Raw genomic sequence first — 14,119 nt, forward strand, 5'->3', positions numbered from 1 at the left:
AAATAAATCTGAAGATTCAAGAGATTTGTAAATATTTTATGCTCCATCTATAAAAGAAAGGATGATTAACCCCCAAAGTGCTAGGACCTTCTCACTTAGAAGGGAATAAGCACTTACCTGTGGAGCTGCAGGGCAGGAACAGCTTCTTAGGTGTGACTGATTCACCAACATCAGTCAGGGACCTGTAGAAAAAGAAAAGACAGTAACCAACCCTGGCTTTCTATAATAGGTGTAGCAATAATGTTAGAAGTTAAGCAAAGACCACCTCACCGTCTTCTAACTGCTAAAAGCCACCATTACTCTTACTAAAGAGATTGACATGGACACAGCTTGACCCCAATCCTTGCTTGCAGGGAAAGTACCCATAAAAGGATTAAATATCTTCAGACACCATCTTCGCACATCCTCCCGTGACAGAAGCAAAGAGAATGACTAGGGGTTATGGGTAAGGTAAGTGACACTTAACAGCTCTGTTGGGGTGCTTTTTGCCTCCTCCTGCTGGCCAGGAGTTGAATATCCCACTAGTAATTGGAATTAAATCGTGGACTCTCCATGCCATAGGAAAAAAATCCCATCCCCTGTTCCTTCAAAGGAACTGGAACAATTACTCCCATATTTTCCAGATCTAAGGCAGATTGTAGAAAAACCTTAACTTTCATTTGATGTTTTGGAATATGGGAGAGAAAGTATCTTCCAGTGGGAGGTCTTATTTTGAATGCAATTCTTTCTCCCTAAGAAATAATATTTTGAATAAAGGGATTTTGGCCAGATTGTAACCAAGCATTCTGAAAAAGGTTTAATCTTCCCTTTACCAGTAATTCTGGGTTGGGGACCATACCTTCATGCATTCTTAGAGGCTGGATTAGATTTCTTAATCTGCTTGGATTTATTTAAATTTGAAGTGGAGCTCCAGATTGAGCCAGAGGGTTTAAGGGAGGAGTCAGTTTTCTGTTCTCTATTCTGAAGAAAGGAATGAAAACAATTGTGAGCTTTAAATTTCCCTTTTAGACTTTTTGTCCTGAGGAAGAAAAGCTCAAACAATTACTTTCCTTTAATAGCAATCTAGTTTTGGATACCATGTCAGCATTCCAGGATTTAAGACCTAGAGCTCTTCTGGTAAAAATAGCTAGACACATGTTTTTCATGTTAATTTTCATAATATCAAATACTGCATTGCAAATAAAGTTATTTGCATTTTAACTAGATTTGAATAGATTCAATAGATTAGAATATTCAGGATCAGCTGACAACTGCTGTGCTAGACAGGATAACCAGAAAGTAGAGGCAGCAGCCACATCAGTAATAGACATAGCTGGTCTACGAATATAGCCAGTATGTAAGTATGCCGTTCTTAAATCAGATTCAAGTTTTCTTCTACAAGATATGACGAGTCCACGGATTTCATCCTTACTTGTGGGATTTATCCTCCTGCTAACAGGAAGTGGCAAAGAGCACCACAGCAGAGCTGTATATATAGCTCCTCCCTTCCCTCCACCTCCAGTCATTCTCTTTGCCTGTGTTAGTAATAGGAAGAGGTAAAGTGAGGTGTTAGTTTTAGATTCTTCAATCAAGAAATTTTTTATTTTAAAATGGTGCCAGTGAGTACTATTTTCCTCAGGGAGAAATTGTCAGTCTGGATTCCCAGGAGGAATGGAGACATTAATTTTCTGCCCTGATGTTGATGATCTTAGCAAACGTTATCTAAGATCCATTCTGGTTCCCACAGAGCTTCTGAAGGTAGTGTAAGAAAAATCAGTGTGGAGAACGGTGTCATGCTACAAGCAACATTGAGGTATGTTCAGTCCTTTACTTCTGAGGAAACTTGTTATATCAGAACTGGCTGACATTATTCCCTACCGGGGAAGGGATAAGCAGTAGACCTATATGCTTTATGGTGGTACTGAAATTACCGTTTTGTATATTGATTACTATATGTTATGTGAGTCAATATGGGCTAGACACTGGGAGAGGCAGCTAAGAGACTGTTCTATTTTGTATTACTTGGCCTAGAAATATGGTTGTTTTGGTAGCCGCTTTGACTAGAGATTAGGGGACCACATGGCTTCACTAAATCTTTGTTCCATGCTGTTGTGGGGATGGTTAATACGACGCGCAGTTTTCTCTTCACTATCAGGCAGCAAGGCACTAGCTCCAGTGGGGCCCAAGTTAGTTTTTCAATCACCGGATCATTATTGGCACAGACTTGAGTACCCTGGGGGGCAGGTAGGGGCCCCAGCAGAGCTGTGGCGAGGTGCAGGGGCTGATATTGTTTTTAAAGCTTGATATACAAATAAAGACGCTTTAAAATGTGATTTAGCATTTTCTTCAAAATTGTGCAATGTTATTTAACTAATTTGAGCTGTTTATTATAGTTTTTATTGCTGAAAAATCGTGTTTTTTGCGAGATGCAGAAAAATTGTTGCGCGTTTGTTATTTAAAAGCGCAGTACATTTTTTTTTTTTAATTTCTTTGAATCAATAAATAAGGTTAAAAACAACTATTGTGGCTATTGCTAGTCTGTTTAACATGTCTGAACTTGAGGAAACTACTTGTTCTATGTGTTTAGATGCCATTGTGGAACCCACTCTTACTTTGTGTACCTCTTGTACTGAAAGGGACTTACAATGTAAAAAGCATATTTTATGTAAAGAAAGCGTGCCTAAGGATGATTCTCAGTCTGAAGAGAATCAGGATATGCCGCCAAATTCTCCCCAAGTGTCACAACCTTTAACAACCTCAACCGCGTCTAATTCATTTACTCTGCAGGATATGGCTGCAGTTATGTCAACTACCCTTACAGAGGTATTATCTAAGTTACCAGTGTTACAGGGCAAACGCAGTAGGACAGGAATCAATGTGAATACTGAGTCCTCTGATGCTTTGTTGGCTATTTCTGATGTACCCTCACAGGGATCTGAGTTAGGGGTCAGGGAACTTTTGACTGAGGGAGAACTTTCAGAATCGGGAAGTGTGTTACCTCAGACAGATTCGGACGTCATGTCCTTTAAATTTAAGCTGGAACACCTCCGCCTGTTACTTCGGGAGGTTTTAGCGACTCTGGATGACTGTGACGCTATTGTAGTACCACCAGAGAAATTGTGTAAAATGGACAAATATTTAGAGGTACCTACTTACACTGATGTTTTTCCGGTTCCTAAGAGAATTTCGGAAATTATCAAGAGGGAGTAAGACAGACCGGGTATACCGTTCACTCCTCCTCCTAATTTTAAGAAGATGTATCCCATATCGGACACCGTTCGGGACTCTTGGCAGACAGTCCCTAAGGTGGAGGGAGCTATATCTACCCTGGCTAAGCGTACAACTATTCCTATTGAGGACAGCTGTGCTTTCAAAGACCCTATGGATAAGAAATTGGAGGGTCTTCTAAAAAAGTTATTTATTCATCAGAGTTTCCTTTTACAACCGACAGCCTGCATTGTACCAGTTACTATTGCGGCAGCTTTCTGGTTTGATGCCTTAGAAGAGTCTCTTAAGACTGAGACTTCTTTAGAGGATATTTTAGATAGAATTAAGGCTCTCAAGCTGGCTAATTCTTTTATCACAGATGCCGCCTTTCAAATTGCTAAGTTGGCGGCTAAGAATGCAGGATTTGCCATTTTAGCGCGTAGAGCGTTATGGTTAAAATCGTGGTCTGCTGATGTGTCATCTAAGTCAAAGCTCTTGGCTATTCCTTTCAAGGGTAAGACCCTATTCGGGCCTGAGTTGAGAAATTATTTCTGACATTACTGGAGTTAAGGGTCATCTTCTACCTCAGGATAAGACTGCTAAGAGGTAAACAAAATAATTTTCGTTCCTTTCGGAACTTTAAAGGAGTACCCTCTTCTTCCTCTTCTTCCACGAAACAAAAAGGGAATTTTGCTCAGACCAAGTCCGTCTGGAGACCCAACCATGCTTGGAACAAGGGTAAACAACCCAAGAAGCCCGCTGCTGCTACCAAGACAGCATGAAGGGACGGCCCCCGATCCGGGACCGGATCTAGTAGGGGGCAGGCTTTCTCTCTTTGCCCAGGCTTGGAGGTCTTTGCCACTCTGATCCTCAGATGGGGCAGACCGGAGTTGGATCTGATGGCATCTCGTCAGAATGCCAAGCTTCCAAGATACGGATCCAGGTCGAGGGATCCTCAGGCCGAACTGATAGATGCCTTGACAGTGCCTTGGTCGTTCAAACTAGCTTATGTGTTTCCTCCGTTTGCTCTCCTGCCTCGGGTGATTGCTCGGATCAAACAGGAGAGGGCTTCAGTAATTCTAGTCGCACCTGTGTGGCCTCGCAGGACTTGGTATGCTGATCTAGTGGACATGTCCTCTCTGCCACCGTGGAGGCTTCCATTGAGGCAGGATCTTCTCATTCAGGGACCCTTCCAACACCAAAATCTAGTTTCTCTGCAACTAACTGCTTGGAGATTGAACGCTTGATTTTATCTAAGCGGGGGTTCTCTGATTCGGTCATTTGATTCAGGCATGTAAGCCTGTTACTAGAAAGATCTATCATAAGATATGGCGTAAATATCTTTTTTGGTGTGAATTCAAGGGCCACTCATGGAGTAGAGTTAGGATTCCCAGAATTCTGTCCTTTCTCCAAGAAGGATTGGAGAAAGGGTTATCAGCGAGTTCCTTAAAGGGACAAATCTCTGCTTTGTCAATTTTACTACACAAACGTTTGGCAGATGTTCCAGACGTTCAGTCTTTTTGTCAGGCTTTAACCAGAATTAAGCCTGTGTTTAGACCAATTGCTCCACCCTGGAGTTTGAATTTAGTTCTTAATGTTCTTCAAGGGGTTCCGTTTGAACCCATGCATTTCATAGATATTAAGTTGTTATCTTGGAAAGTTTTGTTTTTGGTTGCTATTTCTTCTGCTTGCAGAGTTTCGGAGCTTTCAGCATTACAATGTGATTCGCCTTATCTTATCTTCCATTCTGATAAGGTGGTTTTACGTACCAAACCTGGTTTCCTTCCTAAGGTTGTTTCTAATAAGAATATTAATCAGGAAATTGTTGTTCCTTCATTATGTCCTAACCCTTCTTCTAAAAAGGAGCGTATGTTGCATAACTTGGACGTGGTCCGTGCCCTGAAGTTTTACTTGCAGGCGACTAAGGATTTCCATCAATCATCTTCATTATTTTTTCTGGAAAGCATAGGGGTCAGAAAGCTACGGCTACCTCTCTTTCTTTTTGGCTGAAGAGTATCATCCGTCTGGCGAATGAGACTGCTGGACAGCAGCCTCCTGAAAGAATTACGGCTCATTCTACTAGGGCTGTGGCTTCCTCATGGGCATTTAAAAAAACAATGCTTCTTTTGAACAGATTTGCAAGGCTGCGATTTGGTCGTCTCTTTACACTTTTTCCAAATTTTACAAATTTGATACTTTTGCTTCTTCTGAGGCTAGTTTTGGGAGAAAGGTTCTTCAAGCAGTGGTGCCTTCCGTTTAGGTCCCTGTCTTGTCCCTCCCTTTTCATCCGTGTCCTGTAGCTTTGGTATTGTATCCCACAAGTAAGGATGAAATCCATGGACTCGTCATATCTTGTAGAAGAAAAGGAAATTTATGCTTACCTGATAAATTTATTTCTTCTACGATATGACGAGTCAACGGCCCACCCTGTCATTTTTAAGACAGGTATTTATTATATTTTTGTTAAACTTGAGTCACCTCTGGCTTTTCCTTTCTCTTCCTAACTTCGGTCGAATGACTGGAGGTGGAGGGAAGGGAGGAGCTATATATACAGCTCTGCTGTGGTGCTCTTTGCCACTTCCTGTTAGCAGGAGGATAAATCCCACAAGTAAGGATGAAATCCGTGGACTCGTCATATCGTAGAAGAAATAAATTTATCAGGTAAGCATAAATTTCCTTTTCTATCTAAAGGGTCTTTAAAAGAAGTACTGTCTTCTAGAAGAATAGATAGAGTGGAAATGGCCCTATCAACTTTGGGGACCGTTTCCCATAACTCGAAAGTTAGCAGCAGGTAAAGGATATTGTTTTTAAACATTGAAGAAGGGTTAAAAGAGACACCTGGTTTAGACCATTCCTTAGCAATCATATCAGAGACATCATCAGGTATAGGGAAAATCTCAGGGAGATTGACAACAGTTTTATATACTGAATTCAAACGATTACAGGGTTTATCATCAGAAGGTTTAGCTTCTTCAATCCCAAAAGTGACTAAGACTTCCTTCAAAAGAGAACGAATATGTTCTATTTTAAATAAAAAACATAATTTATGTAAGAACTTACCTGATAAATTCATTTCTTTCATATTAGCAAGAGTCCATGAGCTAGTGACGTATGGGATATACATTCCTATCAGGAGGGGCAAAGTTTCCCAAACCTCAAAATGCCTATAAATACACCCCTCACCACACCCACAATTCAGTTTAACGAATAGCCAAGAAGTGGGGTGATAAAAAAGTGCGAAAGCATATAAAATAAGGAATTACACTAAAAAAACAAAGGGTATAACCCAATAGGGGGCGCTAGTATGAATAGTATACAATATATATGTGTGCCTACGTGGTAATATATAAATATTTCAGACCATTAATCGGCAGATTACTGGTATGGCATAGATACAATACTGGTGTGTGTGAGCACACTACTATATACCACAGTCCTGGATCAAAGGTGGAAAACAAAAGACAGTAAGTCCAAGGAAGTCCAATATGGTACAGGTATCAGTCTTCTATGAAGGCAGCACTCAATCTTCACCCTCCAAAGGTTAATAAATCTAAAATCAAACACAAGGAAAGAGGCGCCGTATGTGTGAATCTGAAACAGCCAACATCACATGTTTCAATGGCACCTGTGGCTACAGGTGCCATTTGAATAATTATTTATGTGCATCCTCTTCAACATTGTTCCTATAGATACACATACATCTGTGTCCATAGCTACTAAAGGGACAGATCCCCAAAATTAAAATCCCCAAGAAGACTTAAGCTCCTGCTTCCATATTGCTGGACACATCATACACCATCAGTCTAGACACAGAATCTTCTACCTTGGACACCAGGGATTGCCAGATCAGCCAGCTGGTGTGCTGTGAATACCAGCCCGCTCCTATAGGCACACCAGAGTGCCTTTCCAGATTGTGAGTACCCTGCACATGTTTTATATGTGATGTTGGCTGTTTCAGATTCACACATACGGCGCCTCTTTCCTTGTGTTTGATTTTAAAATAAGGAATTGGAATAATTGTGCTTTATACAAAATCATAACCACCACAAAAAAAGGGCGGGCCTCATGGACTCTTGCTAATATGAAAGAAATGAATTTATCAGGTAAGTTCTTACATAAATTATGTAAATAATTAGCAAGAGTCCATGAGCTAGTGACGTATGGGATAATGACTACCCAAGATGTGGATCTTTCCACACAAGAGTCACTAGAGAGGGAGGGACAAAATAAAGACAGCCAATTCCTGCTGAAAATAATCCACACCCAAAATAAAGTTTAATGAAAAACATAAGCAGAAGATTCAAACTGAAACCGCTGCCTGAAGTACTTTTCTACCAAAAACTGCTTCAGAAGAAGAAAATACATCAAAATGGTAGAATTTAGTAAAAGTATGCAAAGAGGACCAAGTTGCTGCTTTGCAAATCTAATCAACCGAAGCTTCATTCCTAAACGCCCAGGAAGTAGAAACTGACCTAGTAGAACGAGCTGTAATTCTCTGAGGCGGAGTTTTACCCGACTCAACATAGGCAAGATGAATTAAAGATTTCAACCAAGATGCCAAAGAAATGGCAGAAGCTTTCTGGCCTTTTCTAGAACCGGAAAAGATAACAAATAGACTAGAAGTCTTACGGAAAGATTTAGTAGCTTCAACATAATATTTCAAAGCTCTAACAACATCCAAAGAATGCAACGATTTCTCCTTAGAATTCTTAGGATTAGGACATAATGAAGGAACCACAATTTCTCTACTAATGTTGTTGGAATTCACAACTTTAGGTAAAAATTCAAAAGAAGTTCGCAACACCGCCTTATCCTGATGAAAAATCAGAAAAGGAGACTCACAAGAAAGAGCAGATAATTCAGAAACTCTTCTGGCAGAAGAGATGGCCAAAAGGAATAAAACTTTCCAAGAAAGTAATTTAATGTCCAATGAATGCATAGGTTCAAACGGAGGAGCTTGAAGAGCTCCCAGAACCAAATTCAAACTCCAAGGAGGAGAAATTGACTTAATGACAGGTTTTATACGAACCAAAGCTTGTACAAAACAATGAATATCAGGAAGAATAGCAATCTTTCTGTGAAAAAGAACAGAAAGAGCAGAGATTTGACCTTTCAAAGAACTTGCGGACAAAACCTTATCTAAACCATCCTGAAGAAACTGTAAAATTCTCGGTATTCTAAAAGAATGCCAAGAAAAATGATGAGAAAGACACCAAGAAATATAAGTCTTCCAGACTCTATAATATATCTCTCTAGATACAGATTTACGAGCCTGTAACATAGTATTAATCACAGAGTCAGAGAAACCTCTTTGACCAAGAATCAAGCGTTCAATCTCCATACCTTTAAATTTAAGGATTTCAGATCCTGATGGAAAAAAGGACCTTGTGACAGAAGGTCTGGTCTTAACGGAAGAGTCCACGGTTGGCAAGAGGCCATCCGGACAAGATGCGCATACCAAAACCTATGAGGCCATGCCGGAGCTACCAGCAGAACAAACGAGCATTCCTTCAGAATCTTGGAGATTACTCTTGGAAGAAGAACTAGAGGCGGAAAGATATAGGCAGGATGATACTTCCAAGGAAGTGATAATGCATCCACTGCCTCCGCCTGAGGATCCCGGGATCTGGACAGATACCTGGGAAGTTTCTTGTTTAGATGGGACGCCATCAGATCTATTTCTGGAAGTTCCCACATTTGAACAATCTGAAGAAATACCTCTGGGTGAAGAGACCATTCGCCCGGATGCAACGTTTGGCGACTGAGATAATCCGCTTCCCAATTGTCTATACCTGGGATATGAACCGCAGAGATTAGACAGGAGCTGGATTCCGCCCAAACCAAAATTCGAGATACTTCTTTTATAGCCAGAGGACTGTGAGTCCCTCCTTGATGATTGATGTATGCCACAGTTGTGACATTGTCTGTCTGAAAACAAATGAACGATTCTCTCTTCAGAAGAGGCCAAAACTGAAGAGCTCTGAAAATTGCACGGAGTTCCAAAATATTGATCGGTAATCTCACCTCCTGAGATTCCCAAACTCCTTGTGCCGTCAGAGATCCCCACACAGCTCCCCAACCTGTGAGACTTGCATCTGTTGAAATTACAGTCCAGGTCGGAAGCACAAAAGAAGCCCCCTGAATTAAACGATGGTGATCTGTCCACCATGTTAGAGAGTGTCGAACAATCGGTTTTAAAGATATTAATTGAGATATCTTTGTGTAATCCTTGCACCATTGATTCAGCATACAGAGCTGAAGAGGTCGCATGTGAAAACGAGCAAAGGGGATCGCGTCCGATGCAGCAGTCATAAGACCTAGAATTTCCATGCATAAGGCTACCGAAGGGAATGATTGTGACTGAAGGTTTCGACAAGCTGCAATCAATTTTAGACGTCTCTTGTCTGTTAAAGACAGAGTCATGGACACTGAATCCATCTGGAAACCCAGAAAGGTTACCCTTGTCTGAGGAATCAATGAACTTTTTGGTAAATTGATCCTCCAACCATGATCTTGAAGAAACAACACAAGTCGATTCGTATGAGATTCTGCTAAATGTAAAGACTGAGCAAGTACCAAGATATCGTCCAAATAAGGAAATACCACAATACCCTGTTCTCTGATTACAGACAGAAGGGCACCGAGAACCTTTGTAAAAATTCTTGGAGCTGTAGCTAGGCCAAACGGCAGAGCCACAAACTGGTAATGCTTGTCCAGAAAAGAGAATCTCAGGAACTGATAATGATCTGGATGAATCGGAATATGCAGATATGCATCCTGTAAATCTATTGTGGACATATAATTCCCTTGCTGAACAAAAGGCAAGATAGTCCTTACAGTTACCATCTTGAACGTTGGTATCCTTACATAACGATTCAATATTTTTAGATCCAGAACTGGTCTGAAGGAATTCTCCTTCTTTGGTACAATGAAGAGATTTGAATAAAACCCCATCCCCTGTTCCGGAACTGGAACTGGCATAATTACTCCAGTCAACTCTAGATCTGAAACACAATTCAGAAATGCTTGAGCTTTTACTGGATTTACTGGGACACGGGAAAGAAAAAATCTCTTTGCAGGAGGTCTCATCTTGAAACCAATTCTGTACCCTTCTGAAACAATGTTCTGAATCCAAAGATTGTGAACAGAATTGATCCAAATTTCCTTGAAAAAACGTAACCTGCCCCCTACCAGCTGAGCTGGAATGAGGGCCGCACCTTCATGTGGACTTAGAAGCAGGCTTTGCCTTTCTAGCTGGCTTGGATTTATTCCAGACTGGAGATGGTTTCCAAACTGAAACTGCTCCTGAGGATGAAGGATCAGGCTTTTGTTCTTTGTTGAAACAAAAGGAACGAAAACGATTATTAGCCCTGTTTTTACCTTTAGATTTTTTATCCTGTGGTAAAAAAGTTCCTTTCCCACCAGTAACAGTTGAAATAATAGAATCCAACTGAGAACCAAATAATTTGTTACCCTGGAAAGAAATAGAAAGTAGAGTTGATTTAGAAGCCATATCAGCATTCCAAGTTTTAAGCCATAAAGCTCTTCTAGCTAAAATAGCTAGAGACATAAACCTGACATCAACTCTGATAATATCAAAAATGGCATCACAGATAAAATGATTAGCATGCTGAAGAAGAATAATAATATCATGAGAATCATGATGTGTTACTTGTTGCGCTAAAGTTTCCAACCAAAAAGTTGAAGCTGCAGCAACATCAGCCAAAGATATAGCAGGTCTAAGAAGATTACCTGAACACAGATAAGCTTTTCTTAGAAAGGATTCAATTTTCCTATCTAAAGGATCCTTAAACGAAGTACCATCTGACGTAGGAATAGTAGTACGTTTAGCAAGGGTAGAAATAGCCCCATCAACTTTAGGGATTTTGTCCCAAAATTCTAATCTGTCAGACGGCACAGGATATAATTGCTTAAAACGTTTAGAAGGAGTAAATGAATTACCCAATTTATCCCATTCTTTGGAAATTACTGCAGAAATAGCATTAGGAACAGGAAAAACTTCTGGAATAACCACAGGAGCTTTAAATACCTTATCCAAACGTTTTGAATTAGTATCAAGAGGACCAGAATCCTCTATTTCTAAAGCAATTAGTACTTCTTTAAGTAAAGAACGAATAAATTCCATTTTAAATAAATATGAAGATTTATCAGCATCAACCTCTGAGACAGAATCCTCTGAACCAGAAGAGTCATCAGAATCAGAATGATGATGTTCATTTAAAAATTCATCTGTAGGGAGAGAAGTTTTAAAAGATTTTTTACGTTTACTAGAAGGAGAAATAACAGACATAGCCTTCTTTATGGATTCAGAAACAAAATCTCTTATGTTATCAGGAACATTCTGCACCTTAGATGTTGAAGGAACTGCAACAGGCAATGGTACTTTACTAAAGGAAATATTATCTGCTTTAACAAGTTTGTCATGACAATCAATACAAACAACAGCTGGAGGAATAGCTACCAAAAGTTTACAGCAGATACACTTAGCTTTGGTAGATCCAGCACTAGACAGCGATTTTCCTGTAGTATCTTCTGACTCAGATGCAACGTAAGACATCTTGCAATATGTAAGAGAAAAAACAACATATATAAAGCAAAATTGATCAAATTCCTTAAATGACAGTTTCAGGAATGGGAAAAAATGCCAAAGAACAAGCTTCTAGCAACCAGAAGCAATGAAAAATGAGACTTAAATAATGTGGAAACAAAAGCGACGCCCACATCCGGAACGCCGACATTTTTGGCGCAAAATAACATCAAAAAATGACGCAACTTCCGGCGACACGTATGACGCCGGAAACGGAAAAAGAATTTTTGCGCCAAAAAAGTCTGCGCCAAGAATGACGCAATAAAATGAAGCATTTTCAGCCCCCGCGAGCCTAACAGCCCACAGGGAAAGAGTCAAATTTTTGAAGGTAAGAAAAAATGATTAAATCAAATGCATTATCCCAAATATGAAACTGACTGTCTGAATAATAAGGAAAGTTGAACATTCTGAGTCAAGGCAAATAAATGTTTGAATACATATATTTAGAACTTTATAAACAAAGTGCCCAACCATAGCTTAGAGTGTCACAGAAAATAAGATTTACTTACCCCAGGACACTCATCTACATGTTTGTAGAAAGCCAAACCAGTACTGAAACGAGAATCAGCAGAGGTAATGGTATATATAAGAGTATATCGTCGATCTGAAAAGGGAGGTAAGAGATGAATCTCTACGACCGATAACAGAGAACCTATGAAATAGACCCCGTAGAAGGAGATCACTGCATTCAAATAGGCAATACTCTCCTCACATCCCTCTGACATTCACTGCACGCTGAGAGGAAAACCGGGCTCCAACTTGCTGCGGAGCGCATATCAACGTAGAATCTAGCACAAACTTACTTCACCACCTCCATCGGAGGCAAAGTTTGTAAAACTGAATTGTGGGTGTGGTGAGGGGTGTATTTATAGGCATTTTGAGGTTTGGGAAACTTTGCCCCTCCTGGTAGGAATGTATATCCCATACGTCACTAGCTCATGGACTCTTGCTAATTACATGAAAGAAAGGAGGAATTATCAGGTTCTACATCTGATGAGGGAGCTTCATTGTTAAAGAAATCCTCATCATTCGAATTCTTCAGTATTTTGTAGGTCAGTACTTATATTACTTGTAGAAGGTAAAATCTGAACTGACCTTTTTCACTTATTTGAAGGTGGTAATGCATCCAGGGCCTTCGTTTTGGCAGTAGAAACAAACTTTCATTGCTGGAGGTATGACATGTACATCTGTCTGCAAGAAGGAGACAGTAGGTGCATTATTACACATAGAAACATCATTAGATTGATCGGTATGCAATAAGAAATCTAAGCATGAGTAACATAAATATGCTGAAGAAGCTACTTCAGTTGTTTTATTATAAGCTTTGCTAGAAAGGTGTTCAGTAGACTCAGTTCCTATGGTAAATTTAGAGACATATTGGTTCTGCTCCATTATGGCAAAAATGTTGATGCGTCCTGATGTGCGCGTTGTACTGATGTGCCAATAGCGACACATGATTCAAATTATAACAGCATTAATTTGGCTCAAAAATATATTTCTGTAAGAACGCAAAAAAAAGGCTTGCAAATCCGACGAACTTAAGTGCGCCAGTTTCAACGCACGCTTGTGATTCTAACAGCATAATATTGCGAGTGAACCTGATGAATAATTATGCGCCGGGTTACAACATGTGCATGTTCTCAATGCTTTGAAAATTTTTGACACAAAAAAATAGATAAAAATTTCAAGGGTAATGGTAAGAATCTGTCCCAGGGCCATAGATACATATAGATATACATAGTTAAACTTTTTAGCAAATTTCAAAGTGGCCATTAACATAGCTATGAGTGTCTATTAAAAAATATACTTACCCATAGACACTCGTCCACTTAGTAGCAGACAGCAAAACCAGTACTGAAACATATCAGCAGAGGTATTGGGGTAGGAGTATAACGTCGATCTGTAAAGGGAGGCAGAAGATGAGTCGCTGCGACCAAATGAAGGAGAGCCCATGAAGGATTTCCTGTGAGGCGAAAAAATATCATAAGGCAGTACTTCCTTCACATCCCTCTGACAAGCACTGTACTCTGAGGAGAACCGAGCTTCAATATGCTCTGAAGAGCCTTTCACTGAAGAAATCAAGCAAATTATCATGCTTTGAACTGAACAAGATTTGAAGAAGATTTGAGGCAAGCTAAATATTTCCATTCAAAAACAATCTTTTTCACTTAACATTCTGCTGTTTTCAGGAATGCTTTTCCTTTTAACAGTCTCATGCTTATTCCACAGGCATGCTCATACCTTAGCCTTCTTCACATGCAGTTTATATAGGCCCCTCTCTCCTTTCTTCTCCATACCTTAGCTCTCATGAACTACTTTCTATTT

The sequence above is a fragment of the Bombina bombina genome, chromosome 6 (assembly GCF_027579735.1).
Source record: "Bombina bombina isolate aBomBom1 chromosome 6, aBomBom1.pri, whole genome shotgun sequence".
In the NCBI taxonomy this organism is placed as follows: Eukaryota; Metazoa; Chordata; class Amphibia; order Anura; family Bombinatoridae; genus Bombina; species Bombina bombina.